This window comes from Aegilops tauschii, chromosome 4 (genome assembly GCF_002575655.3).
Source record: "Aegilops tauschii subsp. strangulata cultivar AL8/78 chromosome 4, Aet v6.0, whole genome shotgun sequence".
In the NCBI taxonomy this organism is placed as follows: Eukaryota; Viridiplantae; Streptophyta; class Magnoliopsida; order Poales; family Poaceae; genus Aegilops; species Aegilops tauschii.
The window spans coordinates 170,707,347-170,729,523 of record NC_053038.3 but is presented as its reverse complement, the minus strand read 5'-3'; positions in this window follow the sequence as shown (position 1 = coordinate 170,729,523).

Genomic DNA, 22,177 nt, shown 5'->3' with positions numbered 1-22,177 from the left:
TTGTTTGGCCTTTTTTATACATTAATTAAGTTTCTGGGCATGTAATGCGCATAATTAAAATTTGAACTACAAGCACAGGCTCCAGTGCACCAAAGTTGTTTGAAAAATTACATGTGTGTCCTTGGGTGAATTTCTAGGTGCCATGCAAGAGATGGGAGTGAAATTAAAACACCTGGGCGTTGTGGCTCGGCCAGAAAGATTGAGAGACTTGGTTTTTTAATTCTTGTAATTCCCAAACACGCCTGAAAATCATGAAACTTGGCATGGTGTCATGACATGGCACCAACATGTTGCGGTAATTTCTTTGGCCGAATTGGGACAAGCATTGGTGTAAGCTTCTTGCAAACCGGAGCTTCCCTGAAGAAGGCTCGTGGTTCTGAGAGGGAACGTGTCACCTCCGTGTTCGAAACGACATACGTACACTGCCTTCTCCCGCATTAATTTTTTTACACAGGCAGATTAGACCTAATAGAAGTACCATGCTAAATTTTGGAACTATTACGTGTTCGTTGGCCTTTTTATACATTAATTGAGTTTCTGCGCATTTAATGTGCATAATTGAAATTTGAACTACAAGCACATGCTCCAGTTCACCAAAGTTGTTTGAAAAATTATGGGTGTGTCCTTGGGTGAATTTCTAGGTCCCATGCAAGAGATATGGGGAGTGAAATTCAAACATCTGGGCATCGTGGCTCAGCCGGAAAGAATGAGAAACTTGGTTTTTAATTCCTGTAATTCCAAATCTTGCCTGCACATCATGAAACTTGGCATGGTGTCATGTCCTGGCACCAACATGCTGTGGTAATTTCCTTGGCCGAATTGGGACAAGCTTTGGTGGAAGCTTCTTGCAAACCGGAGCTTCCCTCAAGAAGGCTCGTGGTTCCGAGAGGGAACGTGTCACCTCCATGTGCGAAACGATATATGTACACTGCCTTCTCCCGCCTTAATTTTTTTACACAGGCAGATCAGTCAAAATAGAAGTACCGTGCTAAATTTTGGAATTATTCCGGGTTCGTTTGGCCTTTTTTATACGTTAATTGAGTTTCTGCGCATTTAATGTGCATAATTGAAATTTGAACTACAAGCACAGGGTCCAGTGTACCAAAGTTGTTTGAAAAATTACATGTGTGTCCTCGGGTGAATTTCTATGTCCCATGCAAGAGATGGGAACAAAATTCAAATATCTGGGCGTCGTGGCTCGGCCGGAAAGATTGAGAAACTTGGTTTTTTAATTCCTGTAATTCCAAAACACGCCTGAAAATCATGAAACTTGGCATGGTGTCATGACATGGCACCAACATGCTGCGGTAATTTCTTTGGCCGAATTGGGACAAGCTTTGTTGTAAGCTTCTTGCAAACTAGAGCTTCCCACAAGAAGGCTCGTGGTTCCGAGAGGGAACGTGTCACCTCCGTGTGCGAAACAACATACGTACACTTCCTTCTCCCGCATTAGTTTTTTACACAGGCATATTAGACCAAATAGAAGTATCTTGCTAAATTTTTGAATTATTCCGGGTTTGTTTGGCCTTTTTTATACATTAATTAAGTTTCTGGGCATGTAATGCGCATAATTAAAATTTGAACTACAAGCACAGGCTCCAGTGCACCAAAGTTGTTTGAAAAATTACATGTGTGTCCTTGGGTGAATTTCTAGGTGCCATGCAAGAGATGGGAGTGAAATTAAAACACCTGGGCGTTGTGGCTCGGCCAGAAAGATTGAGAGACTTGGTTTTTTAATTCTTGTAATTCCCAAACACGCCTGAAAATCATGAAACTTGGCATGGTGTCATGACATGGCACCAACATGTTGCGGTAATTTCTTTGGCCGAATTGGGACAAGCATTGGTGTAAGCTTCTTGCAAACCGGAGCTTCCCTGAAGAAGGCTCGTGGTTCTGAGAGGGAACGTGTCACCTCCGTGTTCGAAACGACATACGTACACTGCCTTCTCCCGCATTAATTTTTTTACACAGGCAGATTAGACCTAATAGAAGTACCATGCTAAATTTTGGAACTATTACGTGTTCGTTGGCCTTTTTTATACATTAATTGAGTTTCTGCGCATTTAATGTGCATAATTGAAATTTGAACAACAAGCACATGCTCCAGTTCACCAAAGTTGTTTGAAAAATCATGTGTGTGTCCTTGGGTGAATTTCTAGGTCCCATGCAAGAGATATGGGGAGTGAAATTCAAACATCTGGGCATCGTGGCTCAGCCGGAAAGATTGAGCAACTTGGTTTTTAATTCCTGTAATTCCAACACACGCCTGAAAATCATGAAACTTGGAATGGTGTCATGACATGGCACCAACATGCTGCGGTACTTTCCTTGGCCGAATTGGGACAAGCTTTGTTGAAAGCTTCTTGCAAACTGGAGCTTCCCTCAAGAAGGCTCATGCTTCCGAGAGGGAACGTGTCACCTCCGTGTGCGAAACGACATATGTACACTGGCTTCTCCCCATTAGTTTTTTTACACAGGCAGATTAGACCAAATAGAAGTATCTTGCTAAATTTTTGAATTATTCCGGGTTTGTTTGGCCTTTCTTATACATTAATTAATTTTCTGGGCATTTAATGTGCATAATTCAAATTTGAACTACCTGCACAGGCTCCAGTGCACCAAAGTTGTTTGAAAAATTAAATGTGTGTCCCTGGGTGAATTTCTAGGTCCCATGCAAGAGATGGGAGTGAAATTAAAACACCTGGGCGTTGTGGCTCGGCCGGAAAGATTGAGAGACTTGGTTTTTTAATTCTTGTAATTCCCAAACACGCCTGAAAATCATGAAACTTGGCATCGTGTCATGACATGGCACCAACATGTTGCGGTAATTTCTTTGGCCGAATTGGGACAAGCATTGGTGTAAGCTTCTTGCAAACTGGAGCTTCCCTGAAGAAGGCTCGTGGTTTTGAGAGGGAACGTGTCACCTCCGTGTTCGAAACGACATACGTACACTGCCTTCTCCCGCATTAATTTTTTTACACAGGCAGATTAGACCTAATAGAAGTACCATGCTCAATTTTGGAACTATTACGTGTTCGTTGGCCTTTTTATACATTAATTGAGTTTCTGCGCATTTAATGTGCATAATTCAAATTTGAACAACAAGCACGTGCTCCAATGCACAAAAGTTGTTTGAAAAATCACATGTGTGTCCTTGGGTGAATTTCTAGGTCCCATGCAAGAGATGGGAGTGAAATTCAAACATCTGGGCATCGTGGCTCGGCCGGAAAGATTGAGAAACTTGGTTTTTATATCTGTAATTCCAACACACGCCTGAAAATCATGAAACTTGGAATGGTGTCATGACATGGCACCAGCATGCTGCGGTACTTTCCTTGGCCGAATTGGGACAAGCTTTGTTGTAAGCTTCTTGCAAACTGGAGCTTCCCTCAAGAAGGCTCGTGCTTCCGAGAGGGAACGTGTCACCTCCGTGTGCGAAACGACATACGTACACTGGCTTCTCCCCCATTCGTTTTTTTACACAGGCAGATTAGACAAAATAGAAGTATCTTGCTAAATTTTGGAATTATTCCGGGTTTGTTTTGCCTTTGTTATACATTAGTTAAGTTTCTGGGCATTTAATGTGCACAATTCAAATTTGAACTACCTGCACAGGCTCCAGTGCACCAAAGTTGTTTGAAAAATTACATGTGTGTCCTTGGGTGAATTTCTAGGTCCCATGCAAGAGATGGGAGTGAAATTCAAACACCTGGGCGTCGTGGCTCGGCCGGAAAGATGGAGAGACTTGGTTTTTTAATTCTTGTAATTCCAAATCTCGCCTGAACATCATGAAACTTGGCATGGTATCATGTCATGGCACCAACATGCTGTGGTAATTTCCTTGGCCGAATTGGGACAAGCTTTGGTGTAAGCTTCTTGCAAACCGGATCTTCCCTCAAGAAGGCTCGTGGTTCCGAGAGGGAACGTGTCACCTCCGTGTGCGAAACGATATACGTACATTGCCTTCTCCCGCCTCAATTTTTTTACACAGGCAGATCTGACAAAATAGAAGTACCGTGCTAAATTTTGGAATTATTCCGGGTTCATTTGGCCTTTTTTATACATTAATTGAATTTCTGCGCATTTAATGTGCATAATTCAAATTTGAACAACAAGCACGTGCTCCAATGCACAAAAGTTGTTTGAAAAATCACATGTGTGTCCTTGGGTGAATTTCTAGGTCCCATGCAAGAGATGGGAGTGAAATTCAAACATCTTGGCATCGTGGCTCGGTCGGAAAGATGGAGAGACTTGGTTTTTTAATTCTTGTAATTCCAAATCTCGCCTGAACATCATGAAACTTGGCATGGTGTCATGACATGGCACCAACATGCTGCGGTAATTTCTTTGGCCGAATTGGGACAAGCTTTGGTGTAAGCTTCTTGCAAACCGGAGCTTCCCTCAAGAAGGCTCGTGGTTCCGAAAGGGAACGTGTCACCTCCGTGTGTGAAACGACATACGTACACTGCCTTCTCCCGCCTTAATTTTTTTACACAGGCAGATTAGACCAAATAGAAGTACCGTGCTAAATTTTGGAATTATTATGTGTTTGTTTGGCCTTTTTTATACATTAATTGAGTTTCTGCACATTTAATGTGCATAATTCAAATTTGAACTACAAGCACGTACTCCAGTGCACCAAAGTTGTTTGAAAAATCACATGTGTGTCCTTGGGTGAATTTCTAGGTCCCATGCAAGAGATATGGGAGTGAAATTCAAACATCTGGGCGTCGTGGCTCGACCGGAAAGATTGAGAAACTTGGTTTTTTATTTCCTGTAATTCCAAAACATTCCTAAAAATCATTAAACTTGGCATGGTGTCATGACATGGCACCAACATGCTACTGTAATTTCTTTGGCCGAATTGGGACAAGCTTTGGTGTAAGCTTCTTGCAAACCGGAGCTTCCCTCAAGCAGGCTCGTAGTTCGGAGAGGGAACGTGTCACCTCCATGCGCGAAACGACATAAGTACACTGCCTTCTCCCGCATTAATTTTTTTACACAGGCAGATTAGACCAAATAGAAGTACCATGCTAAATTTTGGAATTTTACGTGTTCGTTTAGCCTTTTTTATAAATTAATTTAGTTTCTATGCATTTAATGTGCGTAATTCAAATTTGAACTACAAGCACGTGCTCCAGTGCACCAAAGTTGTTTGAAAAATTACATGTGTGTCCTTGGATGAATTTCTAGGTCCCATGCAAGAGATATGGGAGTGAAATTCAAACATCTGGGCATCGTGGCTCGGCCGGAAAGATTCAGAAACTTGGTTTTTTAATTCCTGTAGTTCCAAAACACGCCTGAAAATCATGAAACTTGGCATGGTGTCATGACATGGCACCAACATGCTGCGGTAATTTCTTTGGCCGAGTTGGGTCAAGCTTTGGTGTAAGCTTCTTGCGAACCGGAGCTACCCTCAAGAAGGCTCGTGGCACCGAGAGGGAATGTGTCACCTCCGTGTGCGAAACAACGTACGTACACTGCCTTCTCCGGCTTTAATTTTTTTACACAGGCAGATTAGACCAAATAGAAGTATCGTGCTAAATTTTGGAATTATTCCGGGTTCGTTTGGCCTATTTTATACATTAGTTGAGTTTCTGGGCATTTAATGTGCATAATTCAAATTTGAACTACAAGCACAGGCTCCAGTGCACCAAAGTTGTTTGAAAATTTACATGTGTGTCCTTGGGTGAATTTCTAGGTCCCATGCAAGAGATGGGAGTGAAATTCAAACATCTGGGCGTCGTGGCTCGGCCGGAAAGATTGAGAAACTTGGTTTTTTAATTCCTGTAATTCCAAATCACGCCGGAAAATAATGAAACTTGCCATGGTGTCATGACATGGCACCAACATGCTGCGGTAATTTCTTTGGCCGAATAAGAACAAGCTTTGGTGTAAGCTTTTTGCAAACCGGAGCTTCCGTCAAGAAGGCTCGTGGTTCCAAGAGGGAACGTGTCACCTCCATGTGCAAAACGACATACGTACACTGCCTTCTCCCGCCTTAATTTTTTTACACAGGCAGATTAGACCAAATAGAAGTACCGTGCTAAATTTTGGAATTATTACATGTTCGTTTGGGGTTTTTTATACATTAATTGAGTTTCTGCGCATTTAATGGGCATAATTCAAATTTGAACTACAAGCACGTGCTCTAGTGCACCAAAGTTGTTTGAAAAATTACATGTGTGTCATTGGGTGAGTTTCTAGGTCCCATCCAAGAGATATGGGAGTGAATTTCAAACATCTGGGCATCGTGGCTCGGCCGGAAAGATTGAGAAACTTGGTTTTTTAATTCCTGTAATTCCAAAACATGCCTGAAAATCATGAAATTCGGCATGGTGTCATGACATGGCACCAACATGCTGTGGTAATTTCTTTTACCGAATTGGGACAAGCTTTGGTGTAAGCTTCTTGCAAACCGGAGCTTCCCTCAAGAAGGCTTGTGGTTTCGAGAGGGAATGTGTCACCTCCGTGTGTGAAACGACATACGTACACTGCCTTCTCCTCCCCTTAATTTTTTTACATAGCAGATTAGACCAAATAGAAGTACCGTGCTAAATTTTGGAATTATTACGTGTTTGTTTGGCCTTTTTTATACATTAATTGAGTTTCTGCACATTTAATGTGCATAATTCAAATTTGAACTACAAGCACGTACTCCAGTGCACCAAAGTTGTTTGAAAAATCACATGTGTGTCCTTGGGTGAATTTATAGGTCCCATGCAAGAGATATGGGAGTGAAATTCAAACATCTGGGCGTCGTGGCTCGGCCGGAAAGATTGAGAAACTTGGTTTTTTAATTCCTTTAATTCCAAAACACGCCCAAAAATCATTAAACTTGGCATGGTGCCAAGACATGGCACCAACATGCTGCGGTAATTTCTTTGGCCGAATTGGGACAATCTTTGGTGTAAGCTTCTTGCAAACCGGAGCTTCCCTCAAGAAGGCTCGTGGTTCGGAGAGGGAACGTGTCACCTCCGTGTGCGAAACATCATAAGTACACTTGCTTCTCCCGCATTAATTTTTTTACACAGGCAGATTAGACTTAATAGAAGTACCGTGCTAAATTTTGGAATTTCTACGCGTTCGTTTGGCCTTTTTATAAATTAATTGAGTTTCTACGCATTTAATGTGCATAATTCAAATTTGAACTACAAGCACGTGCTCCAGTGCACCAAAGTTGTTTGAAAAGTCACATGTGTGTGCTTGGATGAATTTCCAGATCCCATGCAAGAGATATGGGAGTAAAATTCAAACATCTGGGCATCGTGGCTCGGACGGAAAGATTGAGAAACTTGGTTTTTTAATTCCTATAGTTCCAAAACACGCCAGAAATTCATGAAACTTGGCATGATGTCATGACATGACACCAACATGCTGCGGTAATTTCTTTGGCCGAGTTGGGTCAAGCTTTGGTGTAAGCTTCTTGTGAACCGGAGCTTCCCTCAAGAAGACTCATGGTTCCGAGAGGGAACGTGTCACATCCGTGCGCGAAACAAAATATACGCACACTGCCTTCTCCAGCATTAATTTTTTTACAGAGGCAGATTAGACCAAATAGAAGTATCGTGCTAAATTTTGGAACTATTCCGGGTTCGTTTGGCCTATTTTATACGTTAATTGAGTTTCTGGGCATTTAATGTGCATAATTCAAATTTGAACTACCTCCACAGGCTCCAGTGCACCAAAGTTGTTTTAAAAATCACATGTGTGTCCTTGGGTGAATTTATATGTCCCATGCAAGAGATGGGAATGAAATTCAAACATCTGGGCGTCATGGCTCGGCCGGAAAGATTGAGAAACTTTGTTTTTTAATTCCTGTAACTCCAAAACACGCCTGAAAATCATGAAACTCGGCATGGTGTCATGACATGGCACCAACATGCTGTGGTAATTTCTTTGACCGAATTGCGACAAGCTTTGGTGTAAACTTCTTGCAAACCGGAGCTTCTCTCAAGAAGGCTCATGATTTCGAGAGGGATTGTGTCACCTCCGTGTGTGAAACGACATACGTACACTGCCTTCTCCCGCCTTAATTTTTTTACACAGGCAGATTAGACCAAATAGAAGTACCGTGCTAAATTTTGGAATTATTACGTGTTTGTTTGGCCTTTTTATACATTACTTGAGTTTCTGCACATTTAATGTGCATAATTCAAATTTGAACTACAAGCACGTACTCCAGTGCACCAAAGTTTTTTGAAAAATCACATGTGTGTCCTTGGGTGAATTTCTAGGTCCCATGCAAGAGATATGGGAGTGAAATTCAAACATCTAGGCGTCGTGGCTCGGCCGAAAAGATTGAGAAACTTGGTTTTTAATACCTGTAATTCCAAAACACGCCTAAAAATCATTAAACTTGGCATGGTGTCATGACATGGCACCAACATGTTGCGGTAATTTCTTTGGCCGAATTGGGACAATCTGTGGTGTAAACTTCTTGGAAACCGGAGCTTCCCTCAAGAAGGCTCGTGGTTCGGAGAGGGAACGTGTCACCTCCGTAGGCGAAACGACATAAGTACACTGCCTTCTCCCGCATTAATTTTTTTACACAGGCAGATTAGACCAAATAGAAGTACTGTGCTAAATTTTGAAATTTTTACGTGTTCGTTTGGCCTTTTTTATAAATTAATTGAGTTTCTATGCATTTAATGTGCATAATTCAAATTTGAACTACAAGCACGTGTCCTTGGATGAATTTCTAGATCCCATGCAAGAGATATGGGAGTGAAATTCAAACATGTGGGCATCTTGGCTCGGCCGGAAAGATTGAGAAACTTGGTTTTTAATTCCTGTAGTTCCAAAACACGCCAGAAAATCATGAAACTTGGCATGGTGTCATGACATGGCACCAACATGCTGCAGTAATTTCTTTGGCCGAGTTGGGTCAAGCTTTGCTGTAAGCTTTTTGCGAACCGGAGCTTCCCTCAAGAAGGCTCGTGGTTCCGAGAGGGAACGTGTGACATCCGTGTGCGAAACGACATACATACACTGCCTTCTCCGGCATTATTTTTTTACAGAGGCAGATTAGACCAAATAGAAGTATCGTGCTAAATTTTGGAATTATTCCGGGTTCGCTTGGCCTATTTTATACGTTAATTGAGTTTCTGGGCATTTAATGTGCATAATTCAAATTTGAACTACCTGCACAGGCTCCATTGCACCAAAGTTGTTTGAAAAATCACATGTGTGTCCTTGGGTGAATTTCTATGTCCCATGCAAGAGATGGGAATGAAATTCAAACATCTGGGCGTCTTGGCTCGGCCGGAAAGATTGAGAAACTTGGTTTTTTAATTCCTGTAATTCCAAAACACGCCTGAAAATCATGAAACTTGGCATGTTGTCATGACATGGCACCAACATGCTGCGGTTATTTCTTTGGCCGAATTGGGACAATCTTTGGTGTAAGCTTCTTGCAGACCGGAGCTTCCCTCAAGAAGGCTCGTGGTTCCGAGAGGGAACATGTCACCTCCGTGTACGAAACGCCATACGTACACTGCCTTCTCCCGCCTCAATTTCTTTACACAGGCATATTAGACAAAATAGAAGTACCATGCTAAATTTTGGAAGTATTATGTTTTCGTTTGGCCTTTTTATACATTATTTGAGTTTATGCGCATTTAATGTGCATAATTTAAATTTGAACTACGAGCACGTGCTCCAGTGCACCAAAGTTGATTGAAAAATCACATGTGTGTCCTTGGGTGAATTTCTAGGTCCCATGCAAGAGACATGGGAGTGACATTTAAACATCTGGGCATCGTGGCTCGGCCAGACAGATTGAGAAACTTTCTTTTTCAATTCCTGTAATTCCAAAACATGTCTGAAAATCATGAAACTTGGCATGGTGCCACGACATGGCACCAACATGATGCGGTAATTTCATTGGCCGAATTGGGACAAGCTTTGGTGTAAGCTTCTTGCAAACCGGAGCTTCCCTCAAGAAGGCTCGTGGTTCCGAGATGGAACATGTCACCTCCGTGTGCGAAACGACACACGTACACTGCCTTCTCCCACCTTAGTTTTTTTTACACAGGCATATTAGACCTAATAGAATTACCGTGCTAAATTTTGGAATTATTACGTGTTCGTTTGGCGTTTTTTATACATTATTTGAGTTTCTGTGCATTTAATGTGCATAATTCGAATTTGAACTACAAGCACGTGCTCCAGTGCACCAAAGTTGTTTGAAAAATCACATGTGTGTCCTTGGGTGAATTTCTAGGTCCCATGCAAGAGATATGGGAGTGAAATTCAAACATCTGGGTGTCGTGGCTCAGCCAGAAATATTGAGAAACTTGGTTTTTAATTCCTGTAATTCCAAAACACGCCTGAAAATCATGAAACTTGGAATGGTGTCATTACATGGCACCAACATGCTGCGGTAATTTGTTTGGCCGAATTGGGACAAGCTTTGTTGTAAGCTTCTTGCAAACCGGAGCTTCCCTCAAGAAGGCTCGTGGTTCCGAGAGGGTACATGTCACCTCCGTGTGCGACACGGCATACGTACACTGCCTTCTCCCGCCTTAATCTTTTTACACTGGAAGATTAGACCAAATAGAAGTATCGTGCTAAATTTTGGGATTATTCGATGTTCGTTTAGCCTTTTTTCTACATTAATTGAGTTTCTGGGCATTTTATGTGCATAATTCAAATTTGAACTACAAGCACATCCTCCAGTGCACCAAAGTTGTTTGAAAAATCACATGTGTGTCCTTAGGTGAATTTCTAAGTCCCATGCAAGAGATGGGAGTGAAATTCAAACATCTGGGCGTCGTGGCTCAGCCGGAAATATTGAGAAACTTGGTTTTTTAATTCCCGTAAATCCAAAACACGCCTGAAAATCATGAAACTTGGCATGGTGCCATGACATGTCACCAACATGTTGCGGTAATTTCTTTGGCCGAATTGCGACAAGCTTTGGTGTAAGCTTCTTGCAGACCGGAGCTTCCCTCAAGAAGGCTCGTGGTTCCGAGAGGGAACGTGTCACCTCCGTGTACGAAACGACATACGTACACTGCCTTCTCCCGCCTTAATTTTTTTACACGGGCACATTAGACCAAATAGAAATACCGTGCTAAATTTTGGACTTATTCCGGGTTCGCTCGGCCTTTTTTATACATTAATTGAGTTTCCGGGCATTTAATGTGCATAATTCAAGTTTGAACTACAAGCACAGGCTCCAGTGCACCAAAGTTGTTTGAAAAATTACATGTGTGTCCTTGGGTGAATTTCTAGGTCCCATGCAAGAGATGGGTGTGAAATTCAAACATCTGGGCATCGTGGCTCGGCCGGAAAGATTGAGTAACTTGGTTTTTAATTCCTGTAGTTCCAAAACATGCCCGAAAATAATGAAACTTGGCATGGTGTCATGACATGGCACCAACATGCTGCGGTAATTTATTTGGCCGAATTGGGACAAGCTTTGGTGTAAGCTTCTTGCAACCGGAGCTTCCCTCAAGAAGGCTCGTGGTTCCGAGAGGGAACGTGTCACCTCCGTGTGCGAAACGACACACGTACACTGCCTTCTCCCACCTTAGTTTTTTTACACCGGCAGATTAGACCTAATAGCAATACCGTGCTAAATTTTGGAATTATTACGTGTTCGTTTGGCCTTTTTTATACATTATTTGATTTTCTGCGCATTTAATGTGCATAATTCAAATTTGAACTACAAGCACGTGCTCCAGTGCACCAAAGTTCTTTGAAAAATCACTTGTGTGTCCTTGGGTGAATTTCTAGGTCCCATGCAAGAGATATGGGAGTGAAATTCAAACATCTGGGTGTCGTGGCTCAGCCAGAAAGATTGAGAAACTTGGTTTTTAATTCCTGTAATTCCAAAAAACGCCTGAAAATCAAGAAACCTGGAATGGTGTCATGACATGGCACCAACATGCTGCGGTAATTTGTTTGGCCGAATTGGGACAAGCTTTCTTCTAAGCTTCTTGCAAACCGGAGGTTCCCTCAAGAAGGCTCGTGGTTCCGAGAGGGAACGTGTCACCTCCGTGTGCGAAATATCATAAGTACACTTGCTTCTCCCGCATTAATTTTTTTACACAGGCAGATTAGACTAAATAGAAGTACCGTGCTAAATTTTGGAATTTCTACGCGTTCGTTTGGCCTTTTTATAAATTAATATAGTTTCTACGCATTTAATGTGCATAATTCAAATTTGAACTACAAGCACGTGCTCCAGTGCACCAAAGTTGTTTGAAAAGTCACATGTGTGTGCTTGGATGAATTTCCAGATCCCATGCAAGAGATATGGGAGTAAAATTCAAACATCTGGGCATCGTGGCTCAGACGGAAAGATTGAGAAACTTGGTTTTTTAATTCCTATAGTTCCAAAACACGCCAGAAATTCATGAAACTTGGCATGATGTCATGACATGACACCAACATGCTGCGGTAATTTCTTTGGCCGAGTTGGGTCAAGCTTTGGTGTAAGCTTCTTGTGAACCGGAGCTTCCCTCAAGAAGACTCGTGGTTCCGAGAGGGAACGTGTCACATCCGTGCGCGAAACAAAATATACGCACACTGCCTTCTCCGGCATTAATTTTTTTACAGAGGCAGATTAGACCAAATAGAAGTATCGTGCTAAATTTTGGAACTATTCCGGGTTCGTTTGGCCTATTTTATACGTTAATTGAGTTTCTGGGCATTTAATGTGCATAATTCAAATTTGAACTACCTCCACAGGCTCCAGTGCACCAAAGTTGTTTTAAAAATCACATGTGTGTCCTTGGGTGAATTTATATGTCCCATGCAAGAGATGGGAATGAAATTCAAACATCTGGGCGTCATGGCTCGGCCGGAAAGATTGAGAAACTTTGTTTTTTAATTCCTGTAACTCCAAAACACGCCTGAAAATCATGAAATTCGGCATGGTGTCATGACATGGCACCAACATGCTGTGGTAATTTCTTTGACCGAATTGCGACAAGCTTTGGTGTAAACTTCTTGCAAACCGGAGCTTCTCTCAAGAAGGCTCATGATTTCGAGAGGGATTGTGTCACCTCCGTGTGTGAAACGACATACGTACACTGCCTTCTCCCGCCTTAATTTTTTTACACAGGCAGATTAGACCAAATAGAAGTACCGTGCTAAATTTTGGAATTATTACGTGTTTGTTTGGCCTTTTTATACATTACTTGAGTTTCTGCACATTTAATGTGCATAATTCAAATTTGAACTACAAGCACGTACTCCAGTGCACCAAAGTTTTTTGAAAAATCACATGTGTGTCCTTGGGCGAATTTCTAGGTCCCATGCAAGAGATATGGGAGTGAAATTCAAACATCTAGGCGTCGTGGCTCGGCCGAAAAGATTGAGAAACTTGGTTTTTAATACCTGTAATTCCAAAACACGCCTAAAAATCATTAAACTTGGCATGGTGTCATGACATGGCACCAACATGTTGCGGTAATTTCTTTGGCCGAATTGGGACAATCTTTGGTGTAAACTTCTTGGAAACCGGAGCTTCCCTCAAGAAGGCTCGTGGTTCGGAGAGGGAACGTGTCACCTCCGTGTGCGAAACGACATAAGTACACTGCCTTCTCCCGCATTAATTTTTTTACACAGGCAGATTAGACCAAATAGAAGTACTGTGCTAAATTTTGAAATTTTTACGTGTTCATTTGGCCTTTTTTATAAATTAATTGAGTTTCTACGCATTTAATGTGCATAATTCAAATTTGAACTACAAGCACGTGTCCTTGGATGAATTTCTAGATCCCATGCAAGAGATATGGGAGTGAAATTCAAACATGTGGGCATCTTGGCTCGGCCGGAAAGATTGAGAAACTTGGTTTTTAATTCCTGTAGTTCCAAAACACGCCAGAAAATCATGAAACTTGGCATGGTGTCATGACATGGCACCAACATGCTGCGGTAATTTCTTTGGCCGAGTTGGGTCAAGCTTTGCTGTAAGCTTTTTGCGAACCGGAGCTTCCCTCAAGAAGGCTCGTGGTTCCGAGAGGGAACTTGTGACATCCGTGTGCGAAACGACATACATACACTGCCTTCTCCGGCATTATTTTTTTACAGAGGCAGATTAGACCAAATAGAAGTATCGTGCTAAATTTTGGAATTATTCCGGGTTCGCTTGGCCTATTTTATACGTTAATTGAGTTTCTGGGCATTTAATGTGCATAATTCAAATTTGAACTACCTGCATAGGCTCCATTGCACCAAAGTTGTTTGAAAAATCACATGTGTGTCCTTGGGTGAATTTCTATGTCCCATGCAAGAGATGGGAATGAAATTCAAACATCTGGGCGTCTTGGCTCGGCCGGAAAGATTGAGAAACTTGGTTTTTTAATTCCTGTAATTCCAAAACACGCCTGAAAATCATGAAACTTGGCATGTTGTCATGACATGGCACCAACATGCTGCGGTTATTTCTTTGGCCGAATTGGGACAATCTTTGGTGTAAGCTTCTTGCAAACCGCAGCTTCCCTCAAGAAGGCTCGTGGTTCCGAGAGGGAACATGTCACCTCTGTGTGCGACACGACATACGTACACTGCCTTCTCCCGCCTTAATCTTTTTACACTAAAAGATTAGACCAAATAGAAGTATCGTGCTAAATTAATTGAGTTTCTGGGAATTTAATGTGCATAATTCAAATTTGAACTACAAGCACATGCTCCAGTGCACCAAAGTTGTTTTAAAAATCACATGTGTGTCCTTGGGTGAATTTCTAGGTCCCATGCAAGAGATGGGAGTGAATTCAAACATCTGGGCGTTGTGGCTCGGCCGGAAAGATTGAGAAACTTGGTTTTTTAATTCCCGTAAATCCAAAACACGCCTGAAAATCATGAAACTTGGCATGGTGCCATGACATGGCACCAACATGCTGCGGTAATTTCTTTGGCCGAATTGGGAAAACCTTTGGTGTAAGCTTCTTGTAGACCGGAGCTTCCCTCAAGAAGGCTCGTGGTTCCGAGAGGGAACATGTCACCTCCGTGTACGAAACGCCATACGTACACTGCCTTCTCCCGCCTCAATTTTTTTACACAGGCATATTAGACAAAATAGAAGTACCATGCTAAATTTTGGAATTATTATGTTTTCGTTTGGCCTTTTTATACATTATTTGAGTTTATGCGCATTTAATGTGCATAATTTAAATTTGAACTACGAGCACGTGCTCCAGTGCACCAAAGTTGATTGAAAAATCACATGTGTGTCCTTGGGTGAATTTCTAGGTCCCATGCAAGAGACATGGGAGTGAAATTTAAACATCTGGGCATCGTGGCTCGGCCAGACAGATTGAGAAACTTTCTTTTTCAATTCCTGTAATTCCAAAACATGTCTGAAAATCATGAAACTTGGCATGGTGCCACGACATGGCACCAACATGATGCGGTAATTTCATTGGCCGAATTGGGACAAGCTTTGGTGTAAGCTTCTTGCAAACCGGAGCTTCCCTCAAGAAGGCTCGTGGTTCCGAGATGGAACGTGTCACCTCCGTGTGCGAAATGACACACGTACACTGCCTTCTCCCACCTTAGTTTTTTATACACAGGCATATTAGACCTAATAGAAATACCGTGCTAAATTTTGGAATTATTACGTGTTCGTTTGGCGTTTTTTATACATTATTTGAGTTTCTGCGCATTTAATGTGCATAATTCGAATTTGAACTACAAGCACGTGCTCCAGTGCACCAAAGTTGTTTGAAAAATCACATGTGTGTCCTTGGGTGAATTTCTAGGTCCCATGCAAGAGATATGGGAGTGAAATTCAAACATCTGGGTGTCGTGGCTCAGCCAGAAATATTGAGAAACTTGGTTTTTAATTCCTGTAATTCCAAAACACGCCTGAAAATCATGAAACTTGGAATGGTGTCATTACATGGCACCAACATGCTGCGGTAATTTGTTTGGCCGAATTGGGACAAGCTTTGTTGTAAGCTTCTTGCAAACCGGAGCTTCCCTCAAGAAGGCTCGTGGTTCCGAGAGGGAACATGTCACCTCCGTGTGCGACACGGCATACGTACACTGCCTTCTCCCGCCTTAATCTTTTTACACTGGAAGATTAGACCAAATAGAAGTATCGTGCTAAATTTTGGGATTATTTGATGTTCGTTTAGCCTTTTTTCTACATTAATTGAGTTTCTGGGCATTTTATGTGCATAATTCAAATTTGAACTACAAGCACATCCTCCAGTGCACCAAAGTTGTTTGAAAAATCACATGTGTGTCCTTAGGTGAATTCCTAAGTCCCATGCAAGAGATGGGAGTGAAATTCAAACATCTGGGCGTCGTGGCTCAGCCGGAAATATTGAGAAACTTGGTTTTTAAATTCCCGTAAATCCAAAACACGCCTGAAAATCATGAAACTTGGCATGGTGCCATGACATGTCACCAACATGTTGCGGTAATTTCTTTGGCCGAATTGCGACAAGCTTTGGTGTAAGCTTCTTGCAGACCGGAGCTTCCCTCAAGAAGGCTCGTGGTTCCGAGAGGGAACGTGTCACCTCCGTGTACGAAACGACATACGTACACTGCCTTCTCCCGCCTTAATTTTTTTACACGGGCACATTAGACCAAATAGAAATACCGTGCTAAATTTTGGACTTATTCCGGGTTCGCTCGGCCTTTTTTATACATTAATTGAGTTTCCGGGCATTTAATGTGCATAATTCAAATTTGAACTACAAGCACAGGCTCCAGTGCACCAAAGTTGTTTGAAAAATTACATGTGTGTCCTTGGGTGAATTTCTAGGTCCCATGCAAGAGATGGGTGTGAAATTCAAACATCTGGGCATCGTGGCTCGGCTGGAAAGATTGAGTAACTTGGTTTTTTAATTCCTGTAGTTCCGAAACATGCCCGAAAATAATGAAACTTGGCATGGTGTCATGACATGGCACCAACATGCTGCGGTAATTTATTTGGCCGAATTGGGACAAGCTTTGGTGTAAGCTTCTTGCAACCGGAGCTTCCCTCAAGAAGGCTCGTGGTTCCGAGAGGGAACGTGTCACCTCCGTGTGCGAAACGACACACGTACACTGCCTTCTCCCACCTTAGTTTTTTTACACCGGCAGATTAGACCTAATAGCAATACCGTGCTAAATTTTGAATTATTACGTGTTCGTTTGGCCTTTTTTATACATTATTTGATTTTCTGCGCATTTAATGTGCATAATTCAAATTTGAACTACAAGCACGTGCTCCAGTGCACCAAAGTTCTTTGAAAAATCACTTGTGTGTCCTTGGGTGAATTTCTAGGTCCCATGCAAGAGATATGGGAGTGAAATTCAAACATCTGGGTGTCGTGGCTCAGCCAGAAAGATTGAGAAACTTGGTTTTTAATTCCTGTAATTCCAAAAAACGCCTGAAAATCAAGAAACCTGGAATGGTGTCATGACATGGCACCAACATGCTGCGGTAATTTGTTTGGCCGAATTGGGACAAGCTTTCTTCTAAGCTTCTTGCAAACCGGTGGTTCCCTCAAGAAGGCTCGTGGTTCCGAGAGGGAACGTGTCACCTCCTTGTCCAAAACGACATACGTACACCACCTTCTCCCGCCTTAAATTTTTTACACTGGAAGATTAGACCAAATAGAAGTATCGTGCTAAATTTTGGGATTATTCCATGTTCGTTTAGCCTGTTTTATACATTAATTGAGTTTCTTGGCAATTAATGTGCATAATTCAAATTTGAACTACAAGCACATGCTCCAGTGCACCAATGTTGTTTGACAAGTCACATATGTGTCCTTGGGTGAATTTCTAGGTCCCATGCAAGAGATGGGAGTGAAATTCAAACATCCGGGCGTCGTGGCTCGGCCGGAAAGATTGAGAAACTTGGTTTTTTAATTCCTGTAAATCCAAAACACGCCTGAAAAATCATGAAACTTGGAATGGTGTCATGACATGGCACCAACATGCTGCGGTAATTTCTTTGGCCGAATTGGGACAAGCTTTGTTGTAAGCTTCTTGTGAACCGGAGCTTCCCTCAAGAAGGCTCGTGGTTCCGAAAGATTAGACCAAACAGAAGAACCGTGCTAAATTTTGGAATTATTCCAGGTTGGTTTGGCCTTTTTATACATTAATTAAGTTTCTGGGCATTTAATGCGCATAATTCAAATTAGATCTACAAGCACAGGCTCCAATGCACCACGGTTGTTAAAAAATCACATGGGTGTCCTTGGGTGAATTTCTAGGTCCCATGCAAGAGATGCGTGTGAAATTCGAACATCTGGGCATCGTGGCTCGGACGGAAAGATTGAGAAACTTGGTTTTTTAATTCCTGTATTTCCAAAAGACGCCCAAAAATCATGAACCTTGGCATGGTGTCATGACATGGCACCAACATGCTACGGTAATTTATTTGGCCGAATTGGGACAAGCTTTGGTGTAAGCTTCTTGCAAACCGGAGCTTCCCTCAAGAAGGCTCGTGGTTCCGAGAGGGAACGTGTCACCTCCGTGTACGAAACGACATACGTACACTGCCTTCTCCCGCCTTAATTTTTTTACACAGGCAGATTAGACCAAATAGAAATACCATGCTAGATTTTGGACTTATTCCGGGTTCGTTCAGCCTTTTTTATACATTAATTGAGTTTCTGAGCATTTAATGTGCATAATTCAAATTTGAACTACAAGCCCAGGCTCTAGTGCACCAAAGTTGTTTGAAAAATTACATGTGTGTCCTTGGGCGAATTTCTATGTCCCATGCAAGAGATGGGAATGAAATTCAAACATCTGGGCGTCGTGGCTCGGCCGGAAAGATTGAGAAACTTGGTTTTTTAATTACTGTAAATCCAAAACATGCCCGAAAATCATGAAACTTGGCATGATGCCACGACATGGCACCAACATGATTCGGTAATTTCTTTGGCCGAATTGGGACAAACTTTGGTGTAAGCTTTTTTTAAACCGGAGGTTCCCGCAAGAAGGCTCGTGGTTCCGAGAGGGAACGTGTCACCTCCGTGTGCGAAACGACATACGTACACTGCCTTCTCCCGCCTTAATTTTTTTACACAGGTAGATTAGACCAAACAGAAGAACCCGGAGCTTCCCTCAAGAAGGCTCGTGGTTCCGAGAGGGAACGTGTCACCTCCGTGTACGAAACGACATACGTACACTGTCTTCTCCCGCCTTAATTTTTTTACACAGGCAGATTAGACCAAATAGAAATACCGTGCTAATTTTGGAATTATTACGTGTTCGTTTTGCCTTTTTTATACATTATTTGGGTTTCTGCGTATTTAATGTGCATAATTAAAATTTGAACTACAAGCACGTGTTCCAGTGCACCCAAGTTGTATGAAATATCACATGTGTGTCCTTGGGTGAATTTCTAGGTGCCATGCAAGAGATGGGAGTGAAATTCAAATATCTGGGCATCGTGGCTCGGCCAAAAAGATTGAGAAACTTGGTTTTTTAATTCCTGCTATTCCAAAACACGCACGAAAATCATGAAACTTGGCACGGTGTCATGACATGGCACCAACATGCTGCGGTAATTTATTTGGCCGAATTGGGACAAGCTTTGGTGTAAGCTTCTTGCAAACCGGAGCTTCCCTCAAGAAGGCTCGTGGTTCCGAGTGGTAACGTGTCACCTCCGTGTGCGAAACGACATACATACACTGCCTTCTTCTGCCTTAATTTTTTTACGCAGGCAGATTAGACCAAATAGAAGTACCGTGCTAAATTTTGGAATTATTACGTGTTCAGTTGGCCTTTTTTATACATTAATTGAGTTTCTATGCATTTAATGTGCATAATTCAAATTTGAAGTACAAACACGTGCTCCAGTGCACCAAAGTTGTTTGAAATATCAATGTGTGTCCTTGGGTGAATTTCTAGGTCCCATGCAAGAGATATGGGAGTGAAATTGAAACATCTGGGCATCGTGGCTCCGCCGGAAAGATTGAGAAACTTGGTTTTTAATTCCTGTAATTCCAAAACACGCCTGAAAATCATGAAACTTGGCATGGTTCCATGACATGGCACCAACATGCTGCGGTAATTTCCTTGGACGAATTGGGACAAGCTTTGGTGTAAGCTTCTTGCAAACCGGAGCTTCCCACAAGAAGGCTCATGGTTCTGAGAGGGACGTGTCACCTCCGTGTGCGAAACGACACACGTACAATGCCTTCTCCCGCCTTAGTTTTTTTACACAGGCAGATTAGACCTAATAGAAGTACCGTGCTAAATTTTGGAATTATTACGTGTTTGTTTGGCCTTTTTATACATTAATTGAGTTTCTGTGCATTTAATGTGCATAATTCAAATTTGAACTACAAGCACGTGCTCCAGTGCACCAAAGTTGTTTGAAAAATCACATGTGTGTCCTTGGGTGAATTTCTAGGTCCCATGCAAGAGATATGGGAGTGAAATTCAAACATCTGGGCGTCGTGGCTCAGCCGGAAACATTGAGAAACTTGGTTTTTTAATTCCTCTAATTCCAAAACAGGCCTGAAAATCATGAAACTTAGAATGGTGCCATGACATGGCACCAACATGCTGCGGTAATTTCTTTGGCCGAATTGGGACAAGCTTTGTTGTAAGCTTCTTGCAAACCGGAGCTTCCCTCAAGAAGGCTCGTGGTTCCAAAAGGGAACGTGTCACTTCCGTGTGCGAAACGACATACGTACACTGCCTTCTCCCGCCTCAATTTTTTAACACAGGCAGATTAGACCAAGTAGAAGTACCGTGCTAAATTTTGGAATTATTCTGGGTTGGTTTGGCCTTTTTTATACATTTATTAAGTTTCTGGCCATTTAATGTGCATAATTCAAATTTGAACTACAAGCACAGGCTCCAGTGCACCACAGTTGTTTGAAAAATTACATGTGTGTCCTTGGGTGAATTTCTAGGGCTCATGCAAAAGATAGGAGTGAAATTCAAATATCTGGGCATCGTGGCTCGGCCGGAAAGATTGAGAAACTTGGTTTTTTAATTCCTGTTATTCCAAAACACGCCCGAAAATCATGAAACTAGGCATGGTGTCATGACATGGCACCAACATGCTGCGGTAATTTATTTGGCCGAATTGGGACAAGCTTTGGTGTAAGCTTCTTGCAAACCGGAGCTTCCCTCCAGAAGGCTCGTGGTTCCGAGAGATAATGTGTCACCTCCGTGTGCGAAACGACATACATACACTACCTTCTCCCGCCTTAATTTTTTTACACAGGCAGATTAGACCAAATAGAAGTACCGTGCTAAATTTTGGAATTATTACGTGTTCGTTTGGCCTTTTTTATACATTAATTGAGTTTCTGCGCATTTAATGTGCATAATTCAAATTTGAACTACAAGCACGTGCTCCAGTGCACCAAACTCATTTGAAATATCAATGTGTGTCCTTGGGTGAATTTCTAGGTCCCATGCAAGAGATATGGGAGTGAAATTCAAACATCTGGGCATCGTGGCTCCGCCGGAAAGATTGAGAAACTTGGTTTTTTAATTCCTGTAATTCCAAATCATTCCTGAAAATCATGAAACTTGGCATGGTGTCATGACATGGCACCAACATGCTGCGGTAATTTCTTTGGCCGAATTGGGACAATCTTTGGTGTAAGCTTGTTGCAAACCGGAGCTTCCCTCAAGAAGGCTCGTGGTTCCGAGAGGGAACGTGTCACCTCCGTGTGCGACACGACATACGTACACTTCCTTATCCTGCCTTAATTTTTTTACACTGGAAGATTAGACCAAATAGAAGTATCGTGCTAAATTTTGGGATTATTCCATTTTCGTTTAGCCTTTTTTATACATTAATTGAGTTTCTGGGCATTTAATGTGCAAAATTCAAATTTGAACTACAAGCACATGCTCCAGTGCACCAACGTTGTTTGAAAAATCACATGTGTGTCCTTGGGTGAATTTCTAGGTCCCATCCAAGAGATGGGAGTGAAATTCAAACATCCGGGCGTCGTGGCTCAGCCGGAAAGATGGAGAAACTTGGTTTTTTAATTCCTGTAAATCCAAAACACTCCTGAAAATCGTGAAACTTGGCATGGTGCCATGACATGGCACCAACATGTTGCGGTAATTTCTTTGGCGGAATTGGGACAAGCTTTGGTGTAAGATTCTTGCAAACCGAAGTTTCCCACAAGAAGGCTCGTGGTTCCAAGAGGGAACGTGTCACCTCCGTGTGCGAAACGACACACGTATACTGCCTTCACCCGCCTTAGTTTTTTTTTCACAGGCAGATTAGACCTAA